Below are 17,791 nucleotides of genomic sequence, written 5' to 3'. Positions count from 1 at the left end.
TTTATAATTCAAGGTATTAGGGTTTGGTTAATCTTTAACTCATTAACTAAAAAAAATAAATGTTGGTACTCACATTAATGAGATGAATGAGCCTGCCAATTCTTGCACAGTGTTGTTCTGTAAATGGATGTATGCTGGCAAGCTTAAGTCGGAGATCGTCACATACATTGAGTCGATTTCGGTACTTTGTTTTATTAGAAGTAGTGATGAAAATCCTTTCTCACACAGATATGTAGAAGCAAACTGAATTATAATCTGTGAAGCACCATTGTACAGTTCACCATATTCTCTTTTCACTTGTGATGAGGTCCAGAAATTAACCATACCTTCCGCTTCGAATTTCATTTTAAGTCTGTTGTCATTGGAAAGTTAAATTAACTCTTCTTTTTCACTCAAAGAAAGTTTGTTATTTTCAATATCGCAATGACAAGGATCACGAACCCATGAAAATTTTATTTTATTTATTTATTTATTTATTTATTTATTTATTTATTTATTTCTTTATTTATTTATTTATTTATTTATTTATTTATTTATTTATTATGTAAGAGATAAGGCCATCAGGCCTTCTCTTCCCTTCTACCATGGGATTCGTCATATTTACTTGGAAAATAAGTTTCAAATTGTGACCTCAAAGTTGTATTATTGATGTACGACGTACAGTACATGACCATTTCAATGTGCAGACTGGATGTAGGCAAAATCATCAAGAAAGTCATAAGTACATGAAAAGGTTCGGTCCTCTGTTATGAATTCGGGTGGTCCCTGGCTAGGTTACAGGCGCCAGATGTGCAGGGAAAAGATGGCGAGAAACACCACGTTCATTGTGCTTTAAATCCCTCCTTGGTTGTTTAGAGTAGAGTGGGAGATGTGGGTAGAGAGGTAGGGTAATAAATTTCATCAAATGTCAATACTAGGAGAAAAAGTGAAAGGCGATTGTCATGTGTCATTTGCAAACTGTGAGATTTTCAGTTATTGTAAATACGCAATTCGTTTCAAATTTATTTTTTCTTCCGTCTTTTTTGAAGGACCACAAGGGCAGACCTCGAGGACCACAGTGGTCCGCGGACCATAGTGTGAGAAACGCTCCCCTAAACTGTACACACTAGAAAATAAAATATTAACTAAAGTATATTAGTGAATATAAAATACATCGACACAGATGTTTGACAATTACATGTTTGAGTATATTTTAGCATCGTTCTTAGTAGTAGCTCTATTTATTTGTCTATGGTCGTAGTAGTGGTAGTGGTAGTGGTAGGTTTATTTTGCCTGGCAGAGTTAAGGCCATGAGGCCTTCTCTTGCACTCAACCAGGTTTCAATAATATACATTAAATACAAAATTAGATTACAAAACAACAAAAAAGAAAATACCTTAGAAATTACATAAAATATAGTAGAAAATTACAATAGTCAATATCAGTTACATTAATATAAAATTACAAATAGTCAAGATCGGTTACATAATATATAAAATAATGTATAAAATTACACATAATCAAAATCAGTTACATAACATAAGGGGAATACACACACACACACACACACACACACACACACACACACACACACACACACACACACACAATTTATAAGACCTAAAATGCTCGAGTTAAATTCGTTGATTAATTCACTTGAGATATATTATAGAGTTAATATACTAATAGGAGAATACATGTGGGCTACAAGATATAAAATGTTGATTAGCAAAGTCGTACTAAATGGCATACAAAAACAAATGATTAAGTAATATATCAAGATAATAAAAAAAGAAAAGAAAAAAAAAAGGAGAGAAAGGAGAAAAAAATAACAACTTGGTCATGTAAGACTATTTAAAAACTTCCGCAAGAGTCTAGTTCTGTTCATTAAAAACATTTCTAAGTAGAGTGCACTTAAAAGATTTTAGACTCCGACTGCTCCTGATTTCATGTGACAAGGAATTCCAGGAACGAGCTGTGTGTATTGTGAAGGAAGCAGAATGGAGAGATGTTTGATGGAATGGAATTGATAGGACAAGGTTATGCTGTGAACGTGTATCACGGTTGTGGTGGGATGCTAAAAGTGTGTAGCGAGAGACTAGGTAAATAGGTGTGGAATTATTTAAAATCTTGCAATATTTTCAAGTAATAATTAATTAAATTAAGGGATGTTGGTTTGTATTACGAAGTCAGGGGAGAGCGACACAGGGTAGATTGTCCCTCCCATTGTGTATGGTGTAGAGCAGCAACTAGCAGTGAAGGAAACATTTATCTTATGCTGTCAGTAGGTTTTTAATGTATCAGTTGATATAAATACCAATAAAATGAAATATAAACGCTTAGTATAAATTTTCCAAATATACAGGGACATCATTTTATTTTTTCTTTAGTAGGTTCTTTTACGACGCTGTATCAACATCTTTGGTTATTTAGCGTCTGAATGAGATGGTGATAATGCCGGTGAAATGAGTCCGGGGTCCAGCACCGAAAGTTACCCAGCATTTTCTCATATTGAGTTGAGGGAAAACCCCGGAAAAAACCTCAACCAGGTAACTTGCCCCGACCGGGAATCGAACCCGGGCCACCTGGTTCCGTGGCCAGACGCGCTGACCGTTACTCCACAGATGTGGACTCATTTTATTTTTACTTCACTTTTTATTGTACCTGAGTTTTTGAATGTACTTCACTCCCACCCTTCAACCGTCTTCCACACAGATCCAAGACCGCATATACAGTCATAGTAGCCACAGTACGTTCAAAAAATATGTTCGCATTTTCCAGTGACGAAAGAGCTTTCAATATTGAATCATTTTCACACAGGTACTGTCATTTGCCTACGTCGTATCCCGGTTTCCCCAATGAGCTTTTATTCGCCAGCTAGTGGCTGGGCTGTCTTAGCTCTTTTCTGAGAACATTAATTTCTGTTAGGAATTGGACGTCTACGTAATATTATACAACTGTTTAAAATAACTTAAATAAAAGGGCCTCGTTAAGTAATTAACTGTCACGTGATTTCCCTCCTTTCTACGACCCTACGACATAACCACTTGGACGGACAGTAGATAGTATGTCTGAGTAATTTTATCTTTTCGGGCAGAAGTGAAGATTGAATTTACAGTACGTAAAGTACTCTTTTATAGAGTAGGTACAGAATTATTTCAACATGAGTTACTAGTACGAAGAACTGGTAATTGGAATTAAGTACAATATGCTATAGTGCGATAATATGCACATTAGAACTGAAGCCTCTATCGAAATGTGTTTAAATATCCATATTATGATTATTTTTCAATTTAACTTTATTCTCTATATTGTACGCTAATGTATTGTAGACAGTAGGCCTATAATATACACTGCATAATGAATACGTCCACATGGACAGCTCAGTTCGTGAGTAAAAACACTGATTGTTAATACTGTACTGTATTTTGATTAAACAAAAACCTAATGAAAAAGATTAAACTCAAAAGCGCAATGTTTCCTAGTTTACATAAATGGATGAACTACTTTTCTTCCCTCCTATACCTAGTAAAGAGATTTGTTTGTATATTACGTCAGTATCATCGAACTCCAGTCGTGGAAGGGAATATCAAACGGCGTTGATCCAGAGGTATAGGCAAGTTAATATTAAAAATGTTAGTAAAAATAAAATTATGTCCCTGTAGATTGCCGGTAAACACTCTCAATAATAAAATTTGTCACTATATTGAAAGTGAATCAGTCGAATGTTAGTAAGATGGACAGTAGCATCTTCCCTTTCACTGATGAAACCAAGCTGAAATGGGGAATAGTCTGAAGAATGCGTCACTGCATAGCGCCGGGCGTACAGGAGTCAGGGCTGTTGAGACAAGTATGCATACCCGCGTAATAACTGTAGCAATGTAGCTAGAAAGATCGTGGAACTTGCCTCAGCTGAATACAAATCCACTTGAAACATTAGGTATGTTCTAAGTATGGTGAAAAGGCATTGTTATGATTGCTATTGTGTTTAGAGAGCTTGCTGGTTATATCACTGTGTAGTAAACCAAGCAAGTCCACTTGATTTTTTCTTTAAATTGGTAATATAAATAATGAAACTAGATACAATATTCAGTGTCAAGATATCTTTTATTACATGCCAGTAGTACACCACAAGTGTTACATGGCTAAAATTTTATATTGAAGTAGTCTACTTGCAGATGCATTTGTTATTTATACACACAAAATCAGCAGAATTAAAACAGGGGCCCCAGCATTCATTGTTAATCGAGCATTCCACTGTCGAAGAAAAAGAACGAGGGTTATTTAATAATATGAATCTTACAATTCAAAACTTTGATCTAAAAGGCTTATTTTATAATATGAATCTCACAATTCAAAACTTTGATATAAAAGGAGGCTTATTTAATAATATGAATCTCACAATTCAAAACTTTGATATAAAAGGAGGCTTATTTAATAATATGAATCTCACAATTCAAAACTTTGATATAAAAGGAGGCTTATTTAATAATATAAATCTCACAATTGAAAATGTTGATATAAAAGGAGGCTTATTTAATAATATGAATCTCACAATTCAAAACTTTGATATAAAAGGAGGCTTATTTAATAATATAAATCTCACAATTGAAAATGTTGATATAAAAGGAGGCTTATTTAATAATATGAATCTCACAATTCAAAACTTTGATATAAAAGAGGCTTATTTAATAATATAAATCTCACAATTGAAAATGTTGATATAAAAGGAGGCTTATTTAATAATATGAATCTCACAATTTAAAACTTTGATCTAAAAGGCTTATTTTATAATATGAATCTCACACTACAGAACTTTTGATGTAAAAGGAGGCTTATTTATTGTTATGAATGTCACAATTGAAAACGTTGATATAAAAGGAGGCTTATTTAATAATATGGATCTCACAATTTAAAACTTTGATCTAAAAGGCTTATTTTATAATATGAATCTCACAATACAGAACTTTTGATGTAAAAGGAGGCTTATTTATTGTTATGAATGTCACAATTGAAAACGTTGATATAAAAGGAGGCTTATTTAAAAATATGAATCTCACAATTTAAAACTTTGATCTAAAAGGCTTATTTTATAATATGAATGTCACAATACAAAACTTCTGATGTAAAAGGAGGCTTATTTATTGTTATGAATATCACAATTGAAAATGTTGATATAAAAGGAGGCTTATTTAATAATATGAATCTCACAATTTAAAACTTTGATCTAAAAGGCTTATTTTATAATATGAATCTCACAATACAGAACTTTTGATGTAAAAGGAGGCTTATTTATTGTTATGAATGTCACAATTGAAAACGTTGATATAAAAGGAGGCTTATTTAATAATATGAATCTCACAATTTAAAACTTTGATCTAAAAGGCTTATTTTATAATATGAATCTCACAATACAAAACTTTTGATGTAAAAGGAGGATTATTTATTGTTATGAATCTCACAATTGAAAACGTTGATATAAAAGGAGGCTTATTTAATAATATGAATCTTACAATTTAAAACTTTGATCTAAAAGGCTTATTTTATAATATGAATCTCACAATACAGAACTTTTGATGTAAAAGGAGGCTTATTTATTGTTATGAATGTCACAATTGAAAACATTGATATAAAAGGAGGCTTATTTAAAAATATGAATCTCACAATTTAAAACTTTGATATAAAAGGCTTATTTTATAATATGAATCTCACAATATAAAACTTTTGATGTAAAAGGAGGCTTATTTATTGTTATGAATCTCACAATTGAAAACGTTGATATAAAAGGAGGCTTATTTAATAATATGAATCTCACAATTTAAAAATTTGATCTAAAAGGCTTATTTTATAATATGAATGTCACAATACAAAACTTTTGATGTAAAAGGAGGCTTATTTATTTTTATGAATCTCACAATTGATAACGTTGATATAAAAGAAGGCTTATTTAATAATATGAATCTCACAATTTAAAACTTTGATCTAAAAGGCTTATTTTATAATGTGAATCTCACAATACAAAACATTTGATGTAAAAGGAGGCTTATTTATTGTTATGAATCTCACAATTGAAAACGTTGATATATAAGGAGGCTTATTTAATAATATGAATCTCACAATTTAAAAATTTGATCTAAAAGGCTTATTTTATAATATGAATCTCACAATACAAATTTTTTTATGTAAAAGGAGGCTTATTTATTTTTATGAGTCTCACAATTAAAAACATTTATATAAAAGATGGCTTATTTAATAATATGAATCTCACAATTGAAAACGTTGATATAAAAGAAGGCTTATTTAATAATATTAATCTCACAATTGAAAACGTTGATATAAAAGGAGGCTTATTTATTAATATGAATCTCACAATTCAGAACGTTGATATAAATCACTGTATCTTACTTACTAACAGTTGGCTTTTAAATAACCCGGAGATTCATTTTTATCCTCACTTAAGCCCACCATCATTGTCCATCCTGAGCAAGATTAATCCAGTCCCTAGCATCATATCCCATCTCTCTCAAATCCTTTTTAACATTAACTTCCATCTACGTCTCAGCCTCCCCAAAGGTCTTTATCCTTCAGATCTTCCAACTAACACACTATATGTATTTCTCAATTTACCCATGCATGCTATATGCCCTGCCCATCTCAAACATCTGGATTCAATTTTTCCAATTATATCAGGTAAGAATACATTGCGTACCAGCCACTGTAACTTTTAATTTATTTCAATTTTTTAAAGATCCCTTGAACTATAAATTTTATAGATTTCTTCAGGTATTGTTTTTATGATTGTTAATTATAAACACTGGACTTCGATGAAGGTATTACTGACTCACCTTTAGCGAGGCTCTGGGCAGCAAGCGTCTGAAACAAAATTTATAAAAGAGCAAGATAATGCAACGATATAAAATGTAGTTATAACAATTGTTAAAGAACCATATCTGAGTCATGTTATACTGTAAATGTTTTAGAGTACAAGCGCTTTACCAAATTCACGATATCACTTTTAATTGTTTGGCCATATTAATTTCAATCATTATTCATCACCTTTCCGTTTTCAGAGTACGTTACTTTATTAAAAATAATTATGATTTTCCGAGAAATTACTAATTGCGAGTGGGCCATTCATTATATTATAGCTAATTTTGAATAAAATTGATAATTGAGTATTGTTTCAATTCATCTTCATACTTATTTTTATGATAGATGTGACATTCCAATCTTCAACAGAGGAAATTCTCTTCAAAATATGTGACTTGTTCTCAGTCAATAAATTAGTATTAAATTGTAACAAAACTAACATAATTCAATTTAAATCCTGTCCAAATTCAACGTCGCAAATTTCTAGCGCAGTAATTAATAATAGATCACTATTAGAAACAACAACAACAATCAAATTTCTTGGCTTAAAAATCGATAATGTGTTAAATTGGAAAAATCATATTAAAGAAATTACCCCCAAACTAAATTCAGCTTGTTTTGCTATTAGATCTATGCAAAAGATAGTAAATATCAATACCTTAAAAACAATATACTTTGTATACTTCCACTCGGTAATGAGTTTTGAAATAATTTTCTGGGCAAATTCCACAGATAGTAACAGTATTTCCTACTACAATAAAGAGTAATTAGAATAATAGTAGGTGCCAAATCTAGGGAATCGTGTAGGGCTATTTTCAAAAAAACTACAAATAATGTCCATGGTTTGTCAGTATATCTTTTCATTAATAATCTTCCTCGTATGTAATCGTGAAAACTTTGTAACTAATTCAACAGTTCATAGCATAAATACACGACAAAAAATTGACTTTCATACTCCATCGGCAAGTCTATCGTGCTATCAAAAAGGAGTGCGTTATATGGCAGTAAAAATTTTTAATAGCCTCCCTATCGATATAAAAAATGAAACTCAAAACATTAAATTATTTAGGGCCAAATTGAAGATGGACCTAATTTCTCACGCCTTCTATTCTGTAGGTGAATTCATGACATTCAATAACACTTCATGAAATTGATACTAAAACTTTGTATTGTACTAGTAGACTATATTGTAAATCTCGTCTGTATATATTTCATCTAGACCAGGTATGCTCATTCTCTGACTTCCGATTACGTTCTGTAATCACAACCATCGAATGTAGAGCGTGCTTTTCCTCGTTCGAAGCTCGACGGATGGCTGCAGAAGGCAGTTCAAGTACTTAGTAAACGCACGAACAGTGCGGGACAATGACACAGTCAAAACCTTCTGTAAGCAAACGATCATTCCGTACAGTGTGGGAGAAAGACTATTTTTGTTGTACGTTCGGTGAAAACGGAAAGTGATTACTATATTGTAAGGTATTGGCAGGAATACTACTGAGCAATATAAAACTACATTATAGGCTCTGCTACCCAGAACATGCCGAAGCGACAGAGAAGCTGTTTTCTGTAATATAGCCTATTTTCATATGCCAACGTTATTATTAGACCTATTATTATTATTACTATTATTAGGATTGTTATTGTGGTGATTTTATTCCAGCAGAAATAGATATTTTGATAAAATAATTTTTCAGGGATGCAATATGCACTACAGCTTCAAGAATTGAAAGCACTTCATGGAAGACCAAACATTGAAGAGAGTCGAACAATTCAGAGTCTATGTTTCGGAGCAAGTTAGCCTATGTAGTATGTTGGGAATTAGCTAAGGCACTAAAACCCTTCACGGATGGTGAACTTGTAAAGAGATGTATGGTGCCTGAACAAAATATAGTTAATTATGCCTCTGTACTGCAACAGTTCAAATGTGAATTCACAGAACATAGATTTAGTGATTTTAGACATGGGCAGAGTGATATCAGCATTTTTGTTAATCTTTTCATAAATTTAGTACAATCCGTGAGAGTGCAGTTCCAGGACGAGTTAATTGATTTACTAAGTAACGTAGAATTCAGAACTAAATGCAGAGAATATGACTTGACAAGCATAGAATTATTTAAAAAATGAACAAAACTAAATATTACAAGATGAGCTTATTCGTTGCCACTATGTTAGCTACCTTCGCCTCGACATATGTGTGCGAACAATTATTTTCGAGAATGAAGGTTACTAAATCCAAACATAGGTCCCGATTAACAGATGAGCATCTTCAGCGCATTGCAGTAAATTCGTTGGAAATAGATTCCCGATCACTTGCAGAAAAGAATGCAGATGTTGAATAGAGCCCAAAGTAGACTATATGGTGGAATATGAAAATGATATCATCTATGATATTATTATATCATAACTATATTAAATATAATAAATAATGTAATAACTGAATATTGCAGTGTATACTCTTTCCTTTTTCAAATTCAGTTTATTATCCGTATTTGTAAGAGTGTAAGAACTATGCCACGGGCGGTGCTGCAATGTAGTTGCGGAGCCCAGTCCGTACAGACTGTGTGTTATGCAGTGCAGCATCATCCGTGTAATCGGCGCTTTTACAATTTTGAGCATACCTGATCTAGACTGTGACTATAAATTAAGACTTTATAATAGTATTAAGTTTTTTGACTTGTTTCATATTCTAGCTGTAAGCATGTATGAATACCATGGAATGTTAGTAAATACAATACAATACAATACAATACTTCGAAACAAGAAAATTGCCATAATTACAAATACACAGTTTGAACAAAATTAATGTAATTTAAAAAAATGTTACCATTATCACGAATAGAAATCCAAAAAGGAACACCAAACGATGAGCGGTCGACATTTTACAGTGGATAGTTCTAATTACCTGCAATTAATAAATCAAAGTACTTACATCAATCATTGGTTAAACACAATGTTTTTCACCACATACATTACATAAAAATCTTATCATTAATGTATTTTTCCTGATTGCAGAGTTCACGTATTTACAGTAGCCAAGTATTCACTTTATACAGACTAAAAAGAATGCATCTGTTTAAATCTGTAAAATAATGTTGAAGGTGGAATGCTAACTTATTTCAAACGATATACAGGATGTTTAAAAAAAGTATCCAATATTTTAGGAGGTGATAATATGCATCAAAACAAGAAAAAATTCTGATAAACATGGGTCCTACAACACATACTTTCTGAGATCTGAACACTTGTTCATAAGAGGAACTTTATGTGACATCCATTTATGGCAATGCATTTTTCTGCCCTACAGTACAGCAGGCTACCAGATAATCATACCGTAGTTGGCACCCCTGGCATGGAATGATACGTCGCAAGGAATACTGAAAACAAAAATCTCGTGCGGATATGAGCGAGGTTCAGCAGAGATGGTGTTGTGAATTTTCGTAATCAGCATGTGTGGACTGATGAAAATTCCCATGCAGTTGAAGAAATAAGGCACAACACCGATTCTCATACAACGTTATGGCCGTTCTTGGTGATAGATTAAGAGCCATACGTGCTACCACAGATATTAACTGTGGCTGATTATCAGGACTTTGTTATTAATGTATTGCTTACCTTGCTGGAGTATGTGCCATGTCAGCAAAGACTACAGATGTGGTTCATGCATGATGGCACTTCAGCACATTTCTTCCACAATGAGCGTGAACACCTGATGCTGACATTTCAGGACCGCTGGATTGATTCGGGAAACCCCACACCTTGGCCTGCCCGTTCCCCAAACCTAAATCCCCTAGCCTTTTGGTTATCAAGAAAAACCAGATCAATTTCAAAGAGTGCGTGATTTCTTACGCCGAAGGGCAGAGGAATGCACTGCCATGAATTGACGTCACATTGAGCACCTCCTGTGAACGAGTGTCAAAGATCTCAGAAAGTTTGTGTAGTGGGACCCATGTTTATTAGACATTATTTTCTTGTTCTGATGCATATTAGCACCTCCTAAAATATTGGATATTTTTTAACACCCTGTATTCGAATAATATGAGACATATACATTTGAAACTGAAATTATTATGAATGTACGCGTATTTATATTATACTAGCTGGGAACACCCGGCATTGCCCGGGTTTTCATTTTTGCTTTTATTTTTAATTAAACTGGTTGCTAGACTTGTCGCAAATCTCGGAAACTCAACTATAGACAACCTCGTTCATAAAGATGATTCTTTACATAGCGTCACTTACATGAATTAATTAATGCATACCAGGGTTAACTCAACGTAAAACAGCTGTTGTAGATCAGGCACCGAGAAGAAAACTTTGCATCATGAGTCTTGCGTTTAACTGTTCTCTAAATTGAATTATATATGTAACTTTTATATTTGTTTATTTACTTAATCTGGTGTAGTTAAGGCTACTAGATCATCTCTTCTACATCACCAGAAATAAAATAAAATAATAGAAAAATCAAATTATAAACAAAGTAAAACCCACGAAAATATATACACGCTACAGTTACACGAACTTTAAATGAGTTAGCATTGTCTTGAAGTTCAGAAAAACAAAAACACACCTCTTGGTACTTATACATCCACTTAGCGTTGACCCAATGTTCTACAGATCTTACATTTCATCTCTGGTGGTCAATGACTGTTAAATTTCAAGTGGCTTATCTTATTCGTGGGCATTACAACTTTTCACCCATCTCTTTTCTTCCCCACCGCAAATGTGACGTTACATAGATGCAGAGATAAAATGATATAAGATCTGTACATTATGTGAAGCTGTCCTGACACACATTTCACGTAATTTCATGACTATGTGTGCTTTCATTTGAACTTCAGAGAGAGCTGACGATAAATAGGGAATTCCCTTGTTAACAGTCTTAACCCGTTGGGGTGTCGTCGTCAGAAAAAATTTTCTCTCTGTCGGTCATACTAATGAATCAATATATACGTCATGTAATTTAATTTATATTCGAAGATTTTATACCCCTTGACCGCTGTACGCCAGTTTATATCGTACCCAGTTTTCTTTTAAATATGACTTGAGAAATTATATCTCAGAAATTAAGGACATATTAATTATATTATATCTTATTTTATTTAAAAAATAAAGATACATTATATAAATTCGCAATAAGTCAAAAATAACAAACAACAATAACAAAAATAATATTTTGGGATACGTATATTTTAGAAATTAAAACATTGTTCTTCCCACAATGCTTAACTGATTAGCAACGTGATTATACAGATAGAATCTCGCAGTAACAAATTTTCGGACATGAACAATATTTTGAGAGACGTATAATTTAGAATTAATACAGATTCATTTTCAGTGAGCTTACGTACATTCATATACAAACATTAAAATCGTAACTAAAATATCACTGAATAGCATTTTGGTATGTGTAAAATGCTTTGTTTTCCCCTAACTTGCATAAATAAATAAATAAATAAATAAATAAATAAATAAATAAATAAATAAATCTATGTATATAAAATTAAGTATTAAATTATGTGGTTTTAAAGAATTCAAGAATTCAGTTGGATAAAATACAGCTTGCTCACTATCTACAACTGTATCGAGAAACTCATACTACAGTCCTGGACTGCGTAAAGATACTTATTACATGAATTGTCTAAATTTTGGCCTTCATGATGTATCAACAATGCTTTCGTGCTCTTTCTTCCACGGTCTCGTGAAAATCGATGTTAAATACAACAGACAATAATAAAAAACAATTGACTGTAGAAGATTGCATTTAATACTATACATGAATGTTTGATCGTATATAATTTTATTTTTTATGTTTTAATTAATTTAATATCCATTTGTCCGATTTTAATGTAGCCTATGTACTTCTCCTGGTTATGAAGATTAAATGTGGAAACTTTGAGTCATATCGGTCAAAGCGTCTAGATTTGTATAGAAAACATACATACATAGGCACATTGACTTTTATATATAAGATATTGTTATATTTAATTAAGAAATACTTATTTCGTGTAGCTTTATCTCACTGGATATAAACACAGTCCCGTGCTACGTCGTCGTGGTCTAGGCAGCCTTGTCAGACTTCTGTGCACGTCTAGGAAGTTGCGAGCTTCTATTTATTTGCCTGTTATCGCGAACACTGGCAATGTTTCGGGGGTATCTGATTTGACGCAAGAGAATTGAGCGTTGACCATGAAGGAGAGGGAAGTGTTGTGCAAACATAAAATATCACTACAAACTACGTATACAAATAACTGCGTAATGCTTGGACTAAGAACACTAATATAATTATATCTCCATGTAACTCGTAATATGACCCTATATTTTGAAAAAAAAAAAAAAAAAAAAAAAAAAGTAAGGTAGCCTGTATACCAGTGGTTCCAAAACTTTCTGAAGGCGCGACTCACTTTTGGACGAGAATTTCTTTTGCGACCTCCCTCCCCCCACTTCCGTACCGGTACTAAGCCTCATTCGAAAAATATAAGTCCTTGTACAACCGAAAATAATAATAATTTTGCTCAAAATCGGTGGATACCACCCAAAGTATGAACAAATTGAATTACAGAGGTGTGAAAATTATTAGAATAATCTTAATTTTAAAGGTTTTTTCATAGTTCCTTCACAAATATTCATTGAATGATGAATATAGGTATATAATATTACTATACTGATGTAGGATATATTTACTACTAACAATGCCGGAAAGCATTGTTGTACATTGGTATTTTTCTTATTTTACAATTGTTATGGGAATTCAGAAATTATTATATTATGTTGGCTGAATTGGAAACATAAAAAATTAATTAAGAAATGCTTTAAACAAATTGTTCTTTACGTTTACATTGTTGTGAAGGTTCAAATGAACGTATACATCTGTTTTGTGCATATAATTTTTTATGTTTCCAATTCCGCCGCTGTAATTATATTTTAGTTCCTATTTTATTTTACTTATTTATTTATATTATTATTATTATTTTTTTATTTTAATATTATATCTGAACTGCGACCGAGCACGAGCGCTGCTCATTCGGTCTCAAATTTTGTTAATACTACTGTATCTTCTTTTTATATTGCTTGTATTATTTTATTTGTATTTATCTTTGTTTGTTTTTGTAATTATATTTCTTTATTCTGTATATTTGAATTTAAATAAATAAAAATAAATAAAATATATTACTTCAAACCGTCACCATCATGGCGCTGCGGTAATAGTTCAATACAAAGTGATAAATTTCATCAAAGGAAGGGCATTGCGAACTTGTATTTTCAGCAAAATTTGTGAAGGTATGTGTTCGTTATATGGAAATACAGTGCGTTCGTAGCTCGGCCGGACCGTTCCGCGGCGGCCTTGGACTGGGTGAAGATTGACGCGCCTGCCTCCAGAGTAGCGCTGTAGCTACCGCTGACGCGCCAGTCAGTCGAGTTGGATCTGTCGTGAGGGAAAGACGTCTCATTCATTCATTCATTCGTTCATTCATTCATTCATTCATTCATTCATTCATTTTATTCCATAGATCTTACATGAGCAATGAAGCTTTAAGATGTGAAACAAGTCAAAATTTTACAATATTACAATTACAATTTTTACAATTTTGTTCAATTTTTTACAATATTTTGGCGAGATGTAGTGAGATGAGGTGAGGTCCGAAGATTCGCCAAAATATCACCCGGCATTCGCCCCCCGGTTGGGGAAACCTCGGAAAAACCCAACCAGGTAATCAAATCAAAGGGGTTGCTGCCAAGGACTCGCCATAGACCATCCGGCTTCAGTCCCACGGCTGTGGAAAACCTCGGAAGAAACCAAAGACCAAAGGGGGATCCAACCCAAGCCAGAACGCAGCTCCGGATCAGCAGCCCAGCGAGTCTGCCGACTGAGCTAGATCGATGCCTGTACTGAAAGTATACAATACATAGCCAATCAGATTATTAAATTCACAAACGCAAACGATCATTCATCAGTTGAGCTATATGTATAATACAAAACAAGTAAGTTAATCAAGTTTAAGGCATAAACAATTCAACCAGTTGTGATATACAGAAATTTATAATACATATCATGCAAACTACTTCAAATTACAAACTCAAAGTAATCATTTTAAAAGCATATGCAATTCATCAGCCAAACTACAACAAACATAATATACAATCAAATTAGTTCAATTTACAAACTTATTTTCGTTAAGCTATACAAAATTGTACAATTCATATGAAGTAGATTAATTCAATTTATAAGCTTAAACAATTCATCAGTTGACCTATACAGTATGCTAGTCAATTTACAGCACATACAGTTCATCAGTTATGCTAAACAAAAATATACAATGCATAGGGTTGGAAGTAAATCCCGAAAAGACTAAGTATATGATTATGTCTCTGTGACCAGAATATTGTACGAAATGGAACTATAAAAATTGGAGATTTATCCTTCGAAGAGGTGGAAAAATTCAAATATCTTGGAGCAACAGTAACAAATCTAAATGACACTCGGGAGGAAATTAAACGCAGAATAAATATGGGAAATGCCTGTTATTATTCGGTTGAGAAGCTTTTGTCATCTAGTCTGGTGTCAAAAAATCTGAAAGTTAGAATTTATAAAACAGTTATATTACCGGTTGTTCTGTATGGTTGTGAAACTTGGACTCTCACTTTCAGAGAGGAACAGAGATTAAGGGTGTTTGAGAATAAGGTTCTTAGGAAAATATTTGGGGCTAAGAGGGATGAAGTTACAAGAGAATGGAGAAAGTTACACAACGTAGAGCTGCACGCATTGTATACTTCACCTGACATAATTAGGAACATAAAATCCAGGCGTTTGAGATGGGCAGGACATGTAGCACGTATGGGCGAATCCAGAAATGCATATAGAGTGTTAGTTGGGAGGCCGGAGGGAAAGAGACCTTTGGGGAGGCCGAGACGTAGATGGGAGGATAATATTAAAATGGATTTGAGGGAGGTAGGATATGATGGTAGAGACTGGATTAATCTTGCTCAGGATAGGGACCAATGGCGGGCTTATGTGAGGGCGGCAATGAACCTACGGGTTCCTTAAAAGCCAGTAAGTAAGTATAGTAAACACATTAAGTCAATATAAAAACATATTTTAGTTGAGCTACATAAAATTGTCTGTGCGCGTGTTGTGAGTAAAATTGTGTTGTCTCGTGGTGATAAAATGTCTATTAATAATGGTTGATTACACTTCAGAACAACGCATTTTTCTCCTTGATGCGTGTGTGAAATACTCTTCTGCAAGAAGGTGTCGAAGAGAATTTGAACATCGGTTTGCAGGTGTCTTAATTCCTAGGAGGTCAACTATTCATGACTCTGCCAATAAAGTCAGACGTACAGGATCTTTTTTGAACCAGAAACGTGTTCAACAACGCCGTGTACTGACAGAAGAGAAGCTTGATGAAGTAGGGGCCCGGTTATAGCACTCACTCCGCAAATCACTGCGACGTTCAGCACAAGAGGTTAACATTTCCAAGACGTCAGCTTTTGTGGCAACGAAACTTCTGAATCTTAAGCCGTACAGGGTAGCTGTAGTTCATACTTTATAACAACAAGAGCCTGTAAGTAGAGTTAATTACTGCAATTGGTTTGTGCAGTCCATTCATAATGGCGATGTGGACCCACTTTTAACGTTCTTCACTGATGAAGTGTGGTTTCATCTTCACGGTCATGTTTCTACTCAGAACAATAGATACGGGCCACCGAAAATCCCCATATTATTCATGAAGTTCCTCACCACGCTGCAAAGATTGGGGTTTGGTGTGCAGTGAGTGCGAGTGTGTATTTTTCGACACAACAGTTGATTCACACGTTTATGTAACTTCAATTTTAAATAATTTTATGCTCGACCATGCCGAAATGTAGTAATTATACACCTGGTAGCAGACCTTTAATGCATGTCATTAAAGTTCACCTACTCATTAAAGGTCAGGTCTTTCAGCCAATGACGACTCAGGTTACAACTGTTCAGCCAATGACAGGTCAGCTTTGTACCGTTATAAAACCGCAAGTATCGATTATTCTCGGATATGCAATCGAAAGAGAATTAGCGAAAAGTCACGGAGGCTGGAAATCCAATACTGTCGCAGAAGGTTATGTACTGTTACTATAATAATTAGCGTTAATTGTAAATAATATTCAAATAAATTCAATTTGTCATCTCGTTTTTCAATGTCTAATTTATTTTAATGTTATCTCTGTAGGTTCTTATGGCCTAGCAAGGTCATTGTGAACATCTGTACTCGGAAAAAATCAATACTTTCGCGTCTGCGCACATCTGACAACATACGGGACATTGGGCAAGGTCAGATACAAAGAAAATTAATAATATCAAGTTAGAAATATGGTCGAGCATAAAAAGTCGTATGAAACTCGCCTATAATGGTAATTAACAAGCTCGTATGAAAATTATGAAACTCCCTTGCGCTTGTTTCATAAATATCCATACTCGCTTCTTAATTACCTTCATTATAGGCTCGTTGCATAATGTACTATTTTCCGCAACTAACAAGAAACAAACGATTGAGTGGCTGGTTTCAGCAGGATTCAGCTACAGCGCACACCGCTGCGAATTCTATGCATGAACTGCGAAGTGTGTTTGGTGACAGAATAATTAGTCGAGGATTGTGGCCACCTCGTTCCCCTGACCTATCTCCATACGATTTTTATTTATGGGGAACGTTAAAGAATAAAGTGTACGCATCAAATCCGCACACGTTACAAGAATGGAAGGACAACATCACGAGAGAAATACAGGCAATCGGTCAACATGAACTTTTGCGTTTGAACCAGAATTGTTTTCGGAGATATAGGGAATGTGTTCGAGTTGAAGGTCATCCATCACTTTCAACATCTGTTGCGATGCAGGTAAGCCTAATGTTAGTAGAGTAGTTAGTGTTCCGTACCCATGACTTGCCGGTCGTTTACGTGTAACTCTGGCGGC

At 33.7% G+C, this 17,791-nt stretch overlaps 1 long non-coding RNA gene across 1 annotated transcript; it reads right to left on the bottom strand.

Annotated features, from left to right (window-relative positions):
• Positions 1 to 4,067: 4,067 nt before the first annotated feature.
• LOC138703720 (uncharacterized) lies at positions 4,068 to 12,966 on the bottom strand. Its single transcript, XR_011333246.1, has 4 exons — positions 12,870 to 12,966; positions 9,674 to 9,751; positions 6,825 to 6,852; positions 4,068 to 4,236 (listed from the first exon to the last, which is right to left on the bottom strand). It is a non-coding gene; the product is annotated as an uncharacterized lncRNA (long non-coding RNA).
• Positions 12,967 to 17,791: the final 4,825 nt, after the last annotated feature.

This window comes from Periplaneta americana, chromosome 7 (genome assembly GCF_040183065.1).
Source record: "Periplaneta americana isolate PAMFEO1 chromosome 7, P.americana_PAMFEO1_priV1, whole genome shotgun sequence".
NCBI classification, from domain to species: domain Eukaryota; kingdom Metazoa; phylum Arthropoda; class Insecta; order Blattodea; family Blattidae; genus Periplaneta; species Periplaneta americana.
The sequence above is the reverse complement of the archived record's forward strand: the minus strand, read 5'-3'. Positions and strand labels throughout refer to the sequence as shown.